At 34.1% G+C, this 16,381-nt stretch overlaps 2 long non-coding RNA genes across 3 annotated transcripts; one reads left to right on the top strand and one right to left on the bottom strand.

Annotated features, from left to right (window-relative positions):
* Positions 1-865: 865 nt before the first annotated feature.
* Positions 866-4,409, bottom strand: LOC111190627 (uncharacterized). The gene is made up of 3 exons (XR_007423889.1): positions 3,413-4,409; positions 1,131-1,231; positions 866-957 (listed from the first exon to the last, which is right to left on the bottom strand). It is a non-coding gene; the product is annotated as an uncharacterized LOC111190627 (long non-coding RNA).
* A 7,852-nt stretch (positions 4,410-12,261) lies between these two features.
* On the top strand, positions 12,262-15,453 carry LOC125780637 (uncharacterized). 2 transcript variants are annotated; one of them, XR_007423891.1, is made up of 4 exons: positions 12,262-12,917; positions 13,832-14,009; positions 14,045-15,239; positions 15,295-15,453. It is a non-coding gene; the product is annotated as an uncharacterized LOC125780637 (long non-coding RNA). The 2 variants fall into 2 exon arrangements; XR_007423892.1 differs by having other exon boundaries at positions 14,045-15,453.
* The last annotated feature ends 928 nt before the right edge of the window (positions 15,454-16,381 follow it).

Below are 16,381 nucleotides of genomic sequence, written 5' to 3' on the forward strand. Positions count from 1 at the left end.
ATGCACAAAAATTAATGAATATAAAGCCAGTGATTCCAGTGCGATTTTGTGAATACTAGAACTCTTCATCTCATGTTTATTTGTTCTGGTCCAAAATGAAAAAGTCCTTCAAAATCATACTGGAACGTCAGCTTAATATTCAATTTTTGGTGCATTATGGCTCGTATGTCATGTTGCTAATTCATTTTACAGTATAAAATCAGCTCGGGCCAGGCTAATTCTAGGTTTTCCTTAACATAGGAGACTTCAATTTCATATCATGTGTATTTGGTCAGGCCCAAGATGAAAAAATTATTTGAAATCACATTGGAACATTAGCTTTTTATTCATTTTTTGTGCAGTATGGCTCACAAAGGTTTTTAAAATATAATTTTATTAAATATTTTTTTCATTATATATTAAATTGTTAATTATATATTCAATAATTAAAATAAATATTATACAGTATACAATTAGCTCTGGCCAGGCTAATGCCAGGTTTTCTCTTAAAGTATGAGGCTAATTCTCTAGTTAAGATATTTTCTACTTAGTAAATGAATGAATTACACTAGAACAGCACGTTAAAGTAAAACTGGAGAAAGTAAGTGATGGAAGGTAGTGTACATACAACCAAACGAATCAGGAGCTGCGAATATCAAACCAACTTCAGCCTTGTATGAATAATACTGTAATATTTATACTAAATAAAACATTTATATGTACTGTGTTGCAGTTTCACGCTCTGGAAATAAATAAGAAATTGTGTTATAACTTCACAACATACCCACTCAGTTACATCTTTCATTAGGGTAGGCCAGAAGTATCCAGCAATCACCCTGTCTCTTGTGCCTCGTACACCGTTGTGGTTGCCGGTGCCGGAGTTATGGCACTCCATCAAAACAGACCTTTTTTCCTCCTCAGTACAAACAACTAGTCTCATATACGTTTTATTTGGTCCAGTGTAAAACAATCGGTTGTCTGCCGAAAAAAAAACACGTTTCATATTTAATTACTTATTGATATAATAAAATACTCCGAGCTAAATTAGCTAGCATAGTTAACCTAGCTATACTAACTAGTTCACATAACGGGACACTTCGCTTCCTCAGCTAACGCAAACCTTTCTAAAATATGATATGATTTTAACTTACCTTTTGCTATGAAGTTTTCAGACACACGCCGCATTTCCTTGCGCATTTTTTTGTTGCATGGTGGAGTAAATGTTCCACTTAAAATGTACTCTTTCAGAGCTCTGTAAAAACGTAAGTCCTTCATTTTGAAACCGCGTTTTACAAGCTGTTTGCGACAGTGTGAGCGGAACCACAACTTGGCATTGCCTACCTGATCTGTGCCCCTGCTCAGTTTGCAATGCGCATGCGTGCGCATGCGCGGAACAAATCGGGCAGGGGGTACAGATCGGGTTGTGACAAGCAGTAGAACCAAAACTTTTGCAGCTCAAAAACCAATCCTGCTTTAGAGCGAGGATAGGACCGCCTACCTAACTATCATACAAATGCAGAAATACAGAAATAAATAAATTAATAAATGTGGCAATAAATCAATAAATAAATGTAGAAATGTTGAAATAAATGAATGAATAAATAAATGAAAAAATAAATAAATGCACATATAAATGAATAAATAAAAATAAATATAAAAAATTTGAAATGTATTTATTAATTAATTTATTTACCTATACAATTATTCATGCGTGTATTTATTTTTTATATATTTATTTATTTATTCATTTCTATGTGTATTTATATATGTATTTATTTATTTCAACATTTATTTATTTATTCATTTATTTATTTCAACATTTATTTATTTCTACATTTATATGTGCATTTATTTATTTATTTATTTATACGTATGTCATTTTTGGTCCTCCATACTGTAATACTTAAATATATAAATACATCTACATTAATTATAAGGAAAATGTGTTGATTATAAAGATTAAAATAATATAAAGACAATTAAAATAAAGATAATTTAATAATTCATTGATGTCTCCTCCTCAGTAAATTTATATCTTACTCCCTGAGAGCATTACACACCCACCAGTATAGTTTTTCTTATTTATATTTTCTGAGTAGGCTCTAAAAGCAAGTTATACCTTCTCTACACATATTTAATTGTACGCTTGTTTCTATAGATACAACTATCAACTAATAGAATCAAAGTACAGTAATAGTTTAATGTTAAATATGTTTATTGCAGTCATATTTACAAATATAATGCTGTTATGTTTTTTCTTTTGTATGACATGACCATTTTAAATTCAGCATCACATTCTTGAAATAAGTACTTGGAAAATTGGGCACCAGCAGAAGCGAAAGTAGGGGCAGCAACATTAAAACATATTAATTTACTGACAATAATAAAATGTATCTATGATTTTCCTATTTCCTTTTTTTGCCAATATAAAACATGAATAATTTAATTGCTCTGAAAAGCTCCACTATTTTACTTAATGTTGTTAAATTCTCCTGTTGTGTCTAACAGGATAACTGTGTGTGTGTAATTTAATTTTAAACTTTTTCAAGTAAAACATTTTTGTCTCTAGTATACTAATATACTGCATACACAAACAACTTCTAGTGTGATTTTACAAATTAGAGAAATGTTGACTAAAGCTTATTTGGTAGTAGTGAGTGTGTTTATATAAAAATGTGCTAGCTAAGTTAATAACATACACTTTTAACGAAGTAGCAGAGTGTGCAGGAACGTATTACTGAACTCTGGAATAAACAATACAAATAAAGATTTTTTTATATTAACTCACAGACACAGCACCATTTTATTTAACTAAAAAGCTAGCTAAAACAAACATTACACAGTGACTTGTAGAGACACACAACCACTAAGTTAACCTAGCTGACTAGCTAGCTAATGTACAACATCTAAACAAAAGTTCTGTGGAAGCATTTAGGTTAGCTAGTAAAGACCAATTCGCTAGCTAACTACCAAATTGGTTAACTAGCAAGCCTAAATGCTTTTACAGTATGTAACGTTATGTTTGTAAAAGCATTTAAGCTAACGCTAGCAAACTGGCTGGTTTCTATCCTAGCTAGCTAACTGTTTATAGCTTAGCTAACGTAAATACCGAAACAGTACTTCTGTTCTGGCCTTGTACACTAGTTAACAATTTGAATTTCAAGTAAAAACATACTTTTTGGTTGTCTGTTAGTAACTGTTATAGCAACATTAACATTTACATTAACATGAAATGTGTTTAATGCTACATTCTGAGATAATTTAGCTTCAGATAATATCACCTTGATATGCTGCTAAGTTAGCTAGCTTAGCTAACTGAAGAGGCAACACAGATAGGGTTATAAATCATATTTGACGGCCAAAATATTTATTAAGTCAAAATAAATTATATTTCAAAAAAGGTACGTAATACTTAGTTAGGTTTGCTACCTACCTACAAACTTCAAAGGTTTCAGGATAGCTGACAGTTGAGGAAAGTTGTAATGTTTGAGGAATCCGCGCGCCAAGTGCAACGAGAAACCGCACGGGTTGAACTGGGCTGATGCGCAGGGGCACCAAGGTAAATATCATCTAGATTCATTTACACTCTAAACGTGATCACACGTTTGGGGTGTGCGCGACGGTTGGTATTGGGGTCTAGGGATGCTGATCGTGTGTGTGCGTGTGTGTGCGTGTAGCAGTACTATAACAGGCTCTGTGTGTGTGTGTACTATAACAGGCTCTGTGTGTGTGTGTGTGTGTGTGTGTGTGTGTGTGTGTGTGTGTGTGTACTATAACAGGCTCTGTGTGTGGGTGTGTGTGTGTGTACTATAACAGGCTCTGTGTGTGTGTGTACTATAACAGGCTGTGTGTGTGTGTGTGTGTGTGTGTGTGTGTGTGTACTATAACAGGCTCTGTGTGTGTGTGTGTGTGTGTGTGTGTGTGTGTGTGTGTGTGTGTGTGTGTGTGTGTGTTTGTGTGTGTGTACTATAACAGGCTCTGTGTGTGGGTGTGTGTGTGTGTACTATAACAGGCTCTGTGTGTGTGTGTACTATAACAGGCTGTGTGTGTGTGTGTGTGTGTGTACTATAACAGGCTCTGTGTGTGTGTGTGTGTGTGTGTGTGTGTGTGTGTGTTTGTGTGTGTGTACTATAACAGGCTCTGTGTGTGTGTGTACTATAACAGGCTCTGTGTGTGTGTGTACTATAACAGGCTGTGTGTGTGTGTGTGTGTGTACTATAACAGGCTCTGTGTGTGTGTGTGTGTGTGTGTGTGTGTACTATAACAGGCTCTGTGTGTGGGTGTGTGTGTGTGTACTATAACAGGCTCTGTGTGTGGGTGTGTGTGTGTGTACTATAACAGGCTCTGTGTGTGTGTGTACTATAACAGGCTGTGTGTGTGTGTGTGTGTGTGTGTGTACTATAACAGGCTCTGTGTGTGGGTGTGTGTGTGTGTACTATAACAGGCTCTGTGTGTGTGTGTGTGTGTGTGTGTGTGTACTATAACAGGCTCTGTGTGTGTGTGTGTTTGTGTGTGTGTACTATAACAGGCTCTGTGTGTGGGTGTGTGGGTGTGTACTATAACAGGCTCTGTGTGTGTGTGTGTGTGTGTACTATAACAGGCTGTGTGTGTGTGTGTGTGTGTGTTTGTGTGCGTGCATGCGTGCGTGCGTGTGTGTGTGAGGAGCAGCATAACAGCGGGAGTAAGTATTCTTACTGACAGGAGTCATCTATAACTGTAAATAAAAAGAAAATATACAAGTCAGCTTTGGTAGAAAAGTGCTAACAGTAGGGAACAGTCAGTTTTCCACTTTGTTAGTGCAGTGCTGGTACAGGGTCGTCTGCCGTATTTGAGCCAGTACACACCTGTGTTCAGAGAATCAACAGGTTAGGTGCGACAGTCGTTCACCAGCACCAAAACGACTGCTCAGTGACACTGATGTAGAACACTCAGAAAGTGACACTGGGCCAGCTGTGGGCCAGAAGTATTTTTCTGCTTGCGACTCTAAACCAGCAGTGCCGACTTAGAAACGACTCCGGGCCAAAGTCGCTGGCTATCTGGGTTAACATTAACTAACCTAGCTAAAAAATTCCCCTCTGAAATAAAGTAGTTAACTTAACATTAGCTAACCTAGCTAAATATTTCCATCTGAAATAATGTAGTTCACTTAACATTAACTAACCTAGCAAAAAAATTCCCCTCTGAAATAAAGTAGTTAACTTAACATTAACTAACCTAGCTAAACATTCCCCTCTGAAATAAAGTAGTTCACTTAACATTAACTAACCTAGCTAAAAAATTCCCCTCTGAAATAAAGTAGTTAACTTAACATTAGCTAACCTAGCTAAATATTTCCATCTGAAATAAAGTAGTTCACTTAACATTAACTAACCTAGCAAAAAAATTCCCCTCTGAAATAAAGTAGTTAACTTAATATTAGCTTAACCTAGCTAAATATTTCCATCTGAAATAAAGTAGTTCACTTAACATTAGCTAACCTTGCTAAACATTTCCCTCTGAAATAAAGTAGTTAACATTAGCTAACCTTGCTAAACATTTCCCTCTGAAATAAAGTAGTTAACATTAGCTAACCTAGCTAAACATTCCCCTCTACTTAACATTAGCTAACCTAGCTAAAACATTCCCCTCTGAAATAAAGTAGTTAACTTAACATTAGCTAACCTAGCTAAACATTCCCCTCTGAAACAAAGTAGTTAACATTAGCTAACCTAGCTAAACATTCCACTCTGAAATAAAGTAGTTAACTTAACATTAGCTAACCTAGCTAAACATTCCCCTCTGAAATAAAGTAGTTAACATTAACTAACCTAGCTAAACATTCTACTCTGAAATAAAGTAGTTCACTTAACATTAGCTAACCTAGCTAAACATTCCCCTCTGAAATAAAGTAGTTAACTTAACATTAACTAACCTAGCTAAACATTCCCCTCTGAAATAAAGTAGTTAACTTAACATTAGCTTACCTAGCTAAATATTTCCATCTGAAATAAAGTAGTTAACTTAACATTAGCTTACCTAGCTAAATATTTCCATCTGAAATAAAGTAGTTAACTTAACATTAGCTAACCTTGCTAAACATTTCCCTCTGAAATAAAGTAGTTAACATTAGCTAACCTAGCTAAACATTCTACTCTGAAATAAAGTAGGTAACTTAACATTAACTAACCTAGCTAAAACATTCCACTCTGAAATAAAGTAGTTAAATTAACATGAACTAACCTAGCTAAACATTCCTCTCTGAAATAAAGTAGTTAACTTAACATTAGCTAACCTAGCTAAACATTCCCCTCTGAAATAAAGTAGTTAACATTAGCTAACCTAGCTAAAACATTCACCTCTGAAATAAAGTAGTTAACTTAACATTAGCTAACCTAGCTAAACATTCCCCTCTGAAATAAAGTAGTTAACATTAGCTAACCTAGCTAAAACATTCCATTCTGAAATAAAGTAGTTAACTTAACATTAGCTAACCTAGCTAAACATTCCCCTCTGAAATAAAGTAGTTAACTTAACATTAGCTAACCTAGCTAAACATTCCACTCTGAAATAAAGTAGTTAACATTAGCTAACCTAGCTAAACATTCCACTCTGAAATAAAGTAGTTAACATTAACTAACCTAGCTAAACATTCTACTCTGAAATAAAGTAGTTAACTTAACATTAGCTAACCTAGCTAAACATTCCCCTCTGAAATAAAGTAGTTAACTTAACATTAGCTAACCTAGCTAAACATTCCCCTCTGAAACAAAGTAGTTAACATTAGCTAACCTAGCTAAACATTCCACTCTGAAATAAAGTAGTTAACTTAACATTAGCTAACCTAGCTAAACATTCCCCTCTGAAATAAAGTAGTTAACATTAACTAACCTAGCTAAACATTCTACTCTGAAATAAAGTAGTTCACTTAACATTAGCTAACCTAGCTAAACATTCCCCTCTGAAATAAAGTAGTTAACTTAACATTAACTAACCTAGCTAAACATTCCCCTCTGAAATAAAGTAGTTAACTTAACATTAGCTTACCTAGCTAAATATTTCCATCTGAAATAAAGTAGTTAACTTAACATTAGCTTACCTAGCTAAATATTTCCATCTGAAATAAAGTAGTTAACTTAACATTAGCTAACCTTGCTAAACATTTCCCTCTGAAATAAAGTAGTTAACATTAGCTAACCTAGCTAAACATTCTACTCTGAAATAAAGTAGGTAACTTAACATTAACTAACCTAGCTAAAACATTCCACTCTGAAATAAAGTAGTTAAATTAACATTAGCTAACCTAGCTAAAACATTCACCTCTGAAATAAAGTAGTTAACTTAACATTAGCTAACCTAGCTAAACATTCCCCTCTGAAATAAAGTAGTTAACATTAGCTAACCTAGCTAAAACATTCACCTCTGAAATAAAGTAGTTAACTTAACATTAGCTAACCTAGCTAAACATTCCCCTCTGAAATAAAGTAGTTAACATTAGCTAACCTAGCTAAAACATTCCATTCTGAAATAAAGTAGTTAACTTAACATTAGCTAACCTAGCTAAACATTCCCCTCTGAAATAAAGTAGTTAACTTAACATTAGCTAACCTAGCTAAACATTCCACTCTGAAATAAAGTAGTTAACATTAGCTAACCTAGCTAAACATTCCACTCTGAAATAAAGTAGTTAACATTAACTAACCTAGCTAAACATTCTACTCTGAAATAAAGTAGTTAACTTAACATTAGCTAACCTAGCTAAACATTCTACTCTGAAATAAAGTAGTTAACTTAACATTAGCTAACCTAGCTAAACATTCCCCTCTGAAATAAAGTAGTTAACTTAACACTAGCTAACCTAGCTAAACATCCCCCTCTGAAATAAAGTAGTTAACTTAAAATTAGCTAACCTAGCTAAACATTCCCCTCTGAAATAAAGTAGTTCACTTAACATTAACTAACCTAGCTAAAAAATTCCCCTCTGAAATAAAGTAGTTAACTTAACATTAGCTAACCTAGCTAAATATTTCCATCTGAAATAATGTAGTTCACTTAACATTAACTAACCTAGCAAAAAAATTCCCCTCTGAAATAAAGTAGTTAACTTAACATTAACTAACCTAGCTAAACATTCCCCTCTGAAATAAAGTAGTTCACTTAACATTAACTAACCTAGCTAAAAAATTCCCCTCTGAAATAAAGTAGTTAACTTAACATTAGCTAACCTATCTAAATATTTCCATCTGAAATAAAGTAGTTCACTTAACATTAACTAACCTAGCAAAAAAATTCCCCTCTGAAATAAAGTAGTTAACTTAATATTAGCTTAACCTAGCTAAATATTTCCATCTGAAATAAAGTAGTTCACTTAACATTAGCTAACCTTGCTAAACATTTCCCTCTGAAATAAAGTAGTTAACATTAGCTAACCTTGCTAAACATTTCCCTCTGAAATAAAGTAGTTAACATTAGCTAACCTAGCTAAACATTCCCCTCTACTTAACATTAGCTAACCTAGCTAAAACATTCCCCTCTGAAATAAAGTAGTTAACTTAACATTAGCTAACCTAGCTAAACATTCCCCTCTGAAACAAAGTAGTTAACATTAGCTAACCTAGCTAAACATTCCACTCTGAAATAAAGTAGTTAACTTAACATTAGCTAACCTAGCTAAACATTCCCCTCTGAAATAAAGTAGTTAACATTAACTAACCTAGCTAAACATTCTACTCTGAAATAAAGTAGTTCACTTAACATTAGCTAACCTAGCTAAACATTCCCCTCTGAAATAAAGTAGTTAACTTAACATTAACTAACCTAGCTAAACATTCCCCTCTGAAATAAAGTAGTTAACTTAACATTAGCTTACCTAGCTAAATATTTCCATCTGAAATAAAGTAGTTAACTTAACATTAGCTTACCTAGCTAAATATTTCCATCTGAAATAAGCTAACCTTGCTAAACATTTCCCTCTGAAATAAAGTAGTTAACATTAGCTAACCTAGCTAAACATTCTACTCTGAAATAAAGTAGGTAACTTAAGATTAACTAACCTAGCTAAAACATTCCACTCTGAAATAAAGTAGTTAAATTAACATGAACTAACCTAGCTAAACATTCCTCTCTGAAATAAAGTAGTTAACATTAGCTAACCTAGCTAAAACATTCACCTCTGAAATAAAGTAGTTAACTTAACATTAGCTAACCTAGCTAAACATTCCCCTCTGAAATAAAGTAGTTAACATTAGCTAACCTAGCTAAAACATTCACCTCTGAAATAAAGTAGTTAACTTAACATTAGCTAACCTAGCTAAACATTCCCCTCTGAAATAAAGTAGTTAACATTAGCTAACCTAGCTAAAACATTCCACTCTGAAATAAAGTAGTTAACTTAACATTAGCTAACCTAGCTAAACATTCCCCTCTGAAATAAAGTAGTTAACATTAGCTAACCTAGCTAAAACATTCCATTCTGAAATAAAGTAGTTAACTTAACATTAGCTAACCTAGCTAAACATTCCCCTCTGAAATAAAGTAGTTAACTTAACATTAGCTAACCTAGCTAAACATTCCCCTCTGAAATAAAGTAGTTAACATTAGCTAACCTAGCTAAAACATTCACCTCTGAAATAAAGTAGTTAACTTAACATTAGCTAACCTAGCTAAACATTCCCCTCTGAAATAAAGTAGTTAACATTAGCTAACCTAGCTAAAACATTCCACTCTGAAATAAAGTAGTTAACTTAACATTAGCTAACCTAGCTAAACATTCCCCTCTGAAATAAAGTAGTTAACTTAACATTAGCTAACCTAGCTAAACATTCCCCTCTGAAATAAAGTAGTTAACTTAACATTAGCTAACTTAGCTAAAACATTCCCCTCTGAAATAAAGTAGTTAACATTAGCTAACCTAGCTAAAACATTCCATTCTGAAATAAAGTACTTAACTTAACATTAGCTAACCTAGCTAAACATTCCCCTCTGAAATAAAGTAGTTAACTTAACATTAGCTAACCTAGCTAAACATTCCCCTCTGAAATAAAGTAATTAACTTAACATTAGCTAACCTAGCTAAACATTCCCCTCTGAAATAAAGTAGTTAACTTAACATTAGCTAACCTAGCTAAAACAGTCCCCTCTGAAATAAAGTAGTTAAATTAACATTAGCTAACCTAGCTAAACATTCCCCTCTGAAATAAAGTAGTTAACATTAGCTAACCTAGCTAAACATTCCACTCTGAAATAAAGTAGTTAACTTAACATTAGCTAACCTAGCTAAACATTCCACTCTGAAATAAAGTAGTTAACATTAACTAACCTAGCTAAACATTCTACTCTGAAATAAAGTAGTTAACTTAACATTAGCTAACCTAGCTAAACATTCTACTCTGAAATAAAGTAGTTAACTTAACATTAGCTAACCTAGCTAAACATTCCCCTCTGAAATAAAGTAGTTAACTTAACACTAGCTAACCTAGCTAAACATCCCCCTCTGAAATAAAGTAGTTAACTTAACATTAACTAACCTAGCTAAAAAATTCCCCTCTGAAATAAAGTAGTTAACTTAATATTAGCTTAACCTAGCTAAATATTTCCATCTGAAATAAAGTAGTTAACATTAGCTAACCTTGCTAAACATTTCCCTCTGAAATAAAGTAGTTAACATTAGCTAACCTTGCTAAACATTTCCCTCTGAAATAAAGTAGTTAACATTAGCTAACCTAGCTAAACATTCCCCTCTGAAATAAAGTAGTTAACTTAACATTAGCTAACCTAGCTAAAACATTCCCCTCTGAAATAAAGTAGTTAACTTAACATTAGCTAACCTAGCTAAACATTCCCCTCTGAAACAAAGTAGTTAACATTAGCTAACCTAGCTAAACATTCCCCTCTGAAATAAAGTAGTTAACATTAACTAACCTAGCTAAACATTCTACTCTGAAATAAAGTAGTTCACTTAACATTAGCTAACCTAGCTAAACATTCCCCTCTGAAATAAAGTAGTTAACTTAACATTAGCTAACCTAGCTAAAACATTCCCCTCTGAAATAAAGTAGTTAACTTAACATTAGCTAACCTAGCTAAACATTCCCCTCTGAAACAAAGTAGTTAACATTAGCTAACCTAGCTAAACATTCCACTCTGAAATAAAGTAGTTAACTTAACATTAGCTAACCTAGCTAAACATTCCCCTCTGAAATAAAGTAGTTAACATTAACTAACCTAGCTAAACATTCTACTCTGAAATAAAGTAGTTCACTTAACATTAGCTAACCTAGCTAAACATTCCCCTCTGAAATAAAGTAGTTAACTTAACATTAACTAACCTAGCTAAACATTCCCCTCTGAAATAAAGTAGTTAACTTAACATTAGCTTACCTAGCTAAATATTTCCATCTGAAATAAAGTAGTTAACTTAACATTAGCTAACCTTGCTAAACATTTCCCTCTGAAATAAAGTAGTTAACATTAGCTAACCTAGCTAAACATTCCCCTCTGAAATAAAGTAGGTAACTTAACATTAACTAACCTAGCTAAAACATTCCACTCTGAAATAAAGTAGTTAAATTAACATGAACTAACCTAGCTAAACATTCCCCTCTGAAATAAAGTAGTTAACATTAGCTAACCTAGCTAAAACATTCCACTCTGAAATAAAGTAGTTAACTTAACATTAGCTAACCTAGCTAAAACATTCACCTCTGAAATAAAGTAGTTAACTTAACATTAGCTAACCTAGCTAAACATTCCCCTCTGAAATAAAGTAGTTAACATTAGCTAACCTAGCTAAAACATTCCACTCTGAAATAAAGTAGTTAACTTAACATTAGCTAACCTAGCTAAACATTCCCCTCTGAAATAAAGTAGTTAACATTAACTAACCTAGCTAAACATTCTACTCTGAAATAAAGTAGTTAAATTAACATGAACTAACCTAGCTAAACATTCCCCTCTGAAATAAAGTAGTTAACATTAGCTAACCTAGCTAAAACATTCCACTCTGAAATAAAGTAGTTAACTTAACATTAGCTAACCTAGCTAAACATTCCCCTCTGAAATAAAGTAATTAACTTAACATTAGCTAACCTAGCTAAACATTCCCCTCTGAAATAAAGTAGTTAACATTAGCTAACCTAGCTAAAACATTCCACTCTGAAATAAAGTAGTTAACTTAACATTAGCTAACCTAGCTAAACATTCCCCTCTGAAATAAAGTAGTTAACTTAACATTAGCTAACCTAGTAAAGAGTAACTGTTTATTTTACCTTGAGTGTATTGACAAATATCTTTCAATAATGATTACTTATCTTACCCACTAAACATTAGACGTCTTATGGACGTGCAGATCATGTCTATATTGCGTCGGTCGGTCCAAGACCAATTCTGTACGTCTACACGACGTGCAAACTAGGTCCGCTATTTGGACGTCTAACTATGACCCCACTTGGACGTCAATATGCAGTTAAACATTTGAACGTCGGACTAGGTCACTTTTTTGGACGTCATGGGGACGTCTAATACAGGTGCAGGAAATTAACATTATTTAAGAATATATTTATTTTTAAATGTATGTCAAAATTGTTGTTATCAATATTGTTAATCACTATGAATATAGATTATTTATGATTAAGCATCATTTATTTCTAATTATTTATTTGAGTATTATATTTTTTATCTATTTAATTAATTAACGAATGTAGGTATTTATTTACGTATGTTTTTATTTTTATTTGGAAATGCAATTTATGTGGAAAATTGTTAAGTTGATTTCAACCAGTCAACACCACTCTGATTTGCTGAGACCGCACGTCATCATAAACTCCACTCTGATATGCCGAGGCAAAACACGCTAAACATTTTTTGGCTGCTGCAGTAGCTCAGCTCAGCTCAGCTCAGCTCATTCAGTTCAGCTCGCTCAGCTCAGCTCCGCTCCGGACCGGACTCAGCTGCCAAGCTATAAGGTAAGACGATATGTATAATAAGTTAATGTATTTGTAGTGTTAGTTGTTTTAGCTCTGTGGTCTTAACCTGAACCTGCTGGCGTTGCCTCTCTTCCCAGGCAGTTAGCTAACTAGCTAGCTAGCTAACGATAGCTAAACAGTGGCCATAGTTAAAATGGAATTGGAATTACTTTTGAGAACGACCGTAATGGAAATAATATTTACTGTAACCGAAGCTTTAACGTAGAAGCATTGTCCGGTCATTAAGTCAATGCACTAACCAGAGCTAGGCTGATAAGCCAATCTAAGCTAAATCAAAGAACCGTCTTTGGCTAAATTCGCTAAGCTAGCGTTAAGTTATATAAGTTTGTGGCACCCACAATTAACCTAGGCAACTGGGGGCAATATCAAGTGCATTTTGAATAGCCTGAAGAAGTAAGTTTATGTTAATATTACATAAATAAGGCAATTTAAAATAGTTTGTTGTGGGAAAAAAATATTAAAATAGCTTAATATGATGTGTGAGAATTAAAACGGCACGATAATTCTCGTCAGGTGTTAAATGTGTATTCCCGCCTTTAGCTTAGCGTTAGCTTATCGTTAGCTTAGCGTTAGCTAAGCCATAGCATGAAGAAGTAAGTTTATGTGAATATTACATAAATAAGGCAATTTAAAATAGTTTGCTGTGGGAAAAAAATAATTAAAATAGCTTAATATGATGTGTGAGAATTAAAACGGCACGATAATTCTCGTCAGGTGTTAAATGTGTATTCCCGCCGTTAGCTTAGCGTTAGCTAAGCCATAGTGTGAAGAAGTAAGTTTATGTGAATATTACATAAATAAGGCAATTTAAAATAGTTTGTTGTGGGACAAAAATAAATGGCCATCTTCAACATTTTCTGAGATTTCTAATTTGTCTTTTTCTACTTGTGCAGATGGAGTCATGAAATGTGACGGGACAGCCACCGAGGACTTCATACTTCGGAGCATCTCAAACATGCACCACAAAGACGTGGAGGACACACCGCTGTCTCTCAGGACCTAGAATCTTAATGAAAGTATAATGATGTTAAGGGAAGGTGTAGTGGAAAGGTGTGATAGTGTTGAGGGAAGGTGTAATGTTAAAGGTGTGATAGTGTTCAGGGAAGGTGTAATAGTGTTGAGGGAAGGGGTAATGTTAAAGGTGTAATAGTGTTAAGGGAAGGTATAATATTGTTAAGGGAAGGTGTAATGCAGGGGTCTCAAACTCATTTTTGCCGAGGGCCACATTGACATATTGGCTGTCCTCTGAGGGCCAGATGTAACTTACAAATATAAGAAAATGTAACCAGATGTAATATAAAATGAATGTAATTACTCCTTAATGTTAAATAACTCTCAATATACTATTTATTCAATCAAATATTACAGTTGCATGGAAAAATGTTTGCTTGTTGCTCTATTAACATAAATCCTTTTAATTTGTCATGTTATGAAATCCAAAAACTCCATCAATCAAGAACCAAACTATTCAAGTGAATAGAAATTACATCAAGTACAAGTTATATTAACTTTGATCAAAACGTTTGATACTGAAATAAGGCTTAATAAATATAAAATCAAAAATTGTGAGCTGTGACAGATTTAGCATTTCCTCAGATTTAGCAGTTCCTCATCCAACCACTAGTCGGAGCTGCAGCTGCAGCACCACAAGCCCGCAGTCTTTGCTTAGTCAGAGCTACAGCCCAGCCACGGGCTACAGGACTCAGCTGAGCCAGTCTGGAGCGTTTTGAAATTTTTTAAGTTCTTCTGTGTATGAAACAAAATAACCCCACTAACCGGATAATACAGCTCTCTACAGTTCATCTTTCAGCCCAAGCAGCTAACAGCAGCAGTTTAGAGCAGCGTCACGGAGGCACTGCTGGGATTACATTATAAACAGGTCAGTTAGCGCTGCTAACCTCAGGATGTTTATAACTACGGAGTTTAATGGACACACCACGGCAGCAAGGTTAGACTGTTGAAGGCTACTGAAGACTACTAAAGCAGGCAACGCAGCGTAAGCAAAAAAAAAACAAAAACCACACACACACACCAAAATACAAGTTAAGATAAAATATGAAAACGAACATAATAAAGCATAAATAATTAAATTGAATTGCGGGCCAGATGTATGTTTATTTTGTTAACCCGTGAGGGGCCGTATGAAACCGCGTGGGCCGGTACTTTGAGACCCCTGGTGTAATGTAAAGGTGTAATAGTGTTGAGGGAAGGTATAATATTGTTAAGGGAAGGTGTAATGTTAAAGGTGTAATAGTTTTGAGGGAAGGTGTAATAGTGTTGAGGGAAGGTGTAATGTTAAAGGTGTAATAGTGTTAAGGGAAAGTATAATATTGTTAAGGGAAGGTGTAATGTAAAGGTGTAATAGTGTTGAGGGAAGGTATAATATTGTTAAGGGAAGGTGTAATGTAAAGGTGTAATAGTTTTAAGGGAAGGTAAATGTTTAGTGAAATTGTTATGGTGTGAATCTAAGGTGTATGTTATGTTGATGTAAAATAAAGGCATTAACCCCAAATGAGATTTACTCATAATTTTTATTATTATATTAATGTTTCCCCAAACAGAAAGGGTCAATTTAAAATCAACAGTGGTAAGATGGGGGTAATTAATTTATCCCTTGCTTTTACTGGTTCTTTGCAGGTTGACATGTTTTGGAAAAAGTGAGAGGGTTGAAATGCAATTTATTTGTAAAGCATATTGTGTATAACTAACGTGCATAACTAGTTCCAGAAGGTTGTGAACCTGTTCCAGTAATTGTTTGGCTTAGCTTTGTATGCGTTTCCAGTGATCTGCTGAAGCTGGAACAATGGAACAGTTGCCACCGTCTGAAATGGCACTACAGTTATGCAGGGAGCCTCAAAGTAGCTGGTCTATAAAAACGAATACATGTAAATTTCACGTAGAAAAGACGTCCACAACGACTTAATTTAAACTAGAATTAGCCCTTATCCGGAGGTCTGGGGGACGTCAATACTGGACGTGCAGAAGACGTCAGAAAAAAGACGTCGTCTGGCGTCACAGTCTGCACCTTCAGGAGACCAAAATTGGACGTGCAAAAATGACCTAGAAAAGACGTCGTTTCAACGTCTCTTTGTTTAGTGGGTAGTATCTATAATTACATAATTATTGTGTGAAACCTTGTATTGTATATGCATTAACCAATACTCACATTATATTTGATCATTTTTACTCACAGTGTATTTTACACGCAATTATATAAAAGATTAACCAATAATCACAATATATCCTTTACACATATAGTAAAACATTGTTTGATATGGCATGTGACTAACACAGACTTTATTATATGACAAATTAACCCACATGATACATTTACTAACACATTAACATATAACATGTGAGATGTAGCTCAGGCTTGAAGTATTTTGTTTACTGCAGGACCCTAACTAACGGTCATCAATTCGACTGGTACGGGGCTAAATTGC

This window comes from Astyanax mexicanus, chromosome 13, assembly GCF_023375975.1.
Source record: "Astyanax mexicanus isolate ESR-SI-001 chromosome 13, AstMex3_surface, whole genome shotgun sequence".
NCBI lineage: Eukaryota > Metazoa > Chordata > Actinopteri > Characiformes > Acestrorhamphidae > Astyanax > Astyanax mexicanus.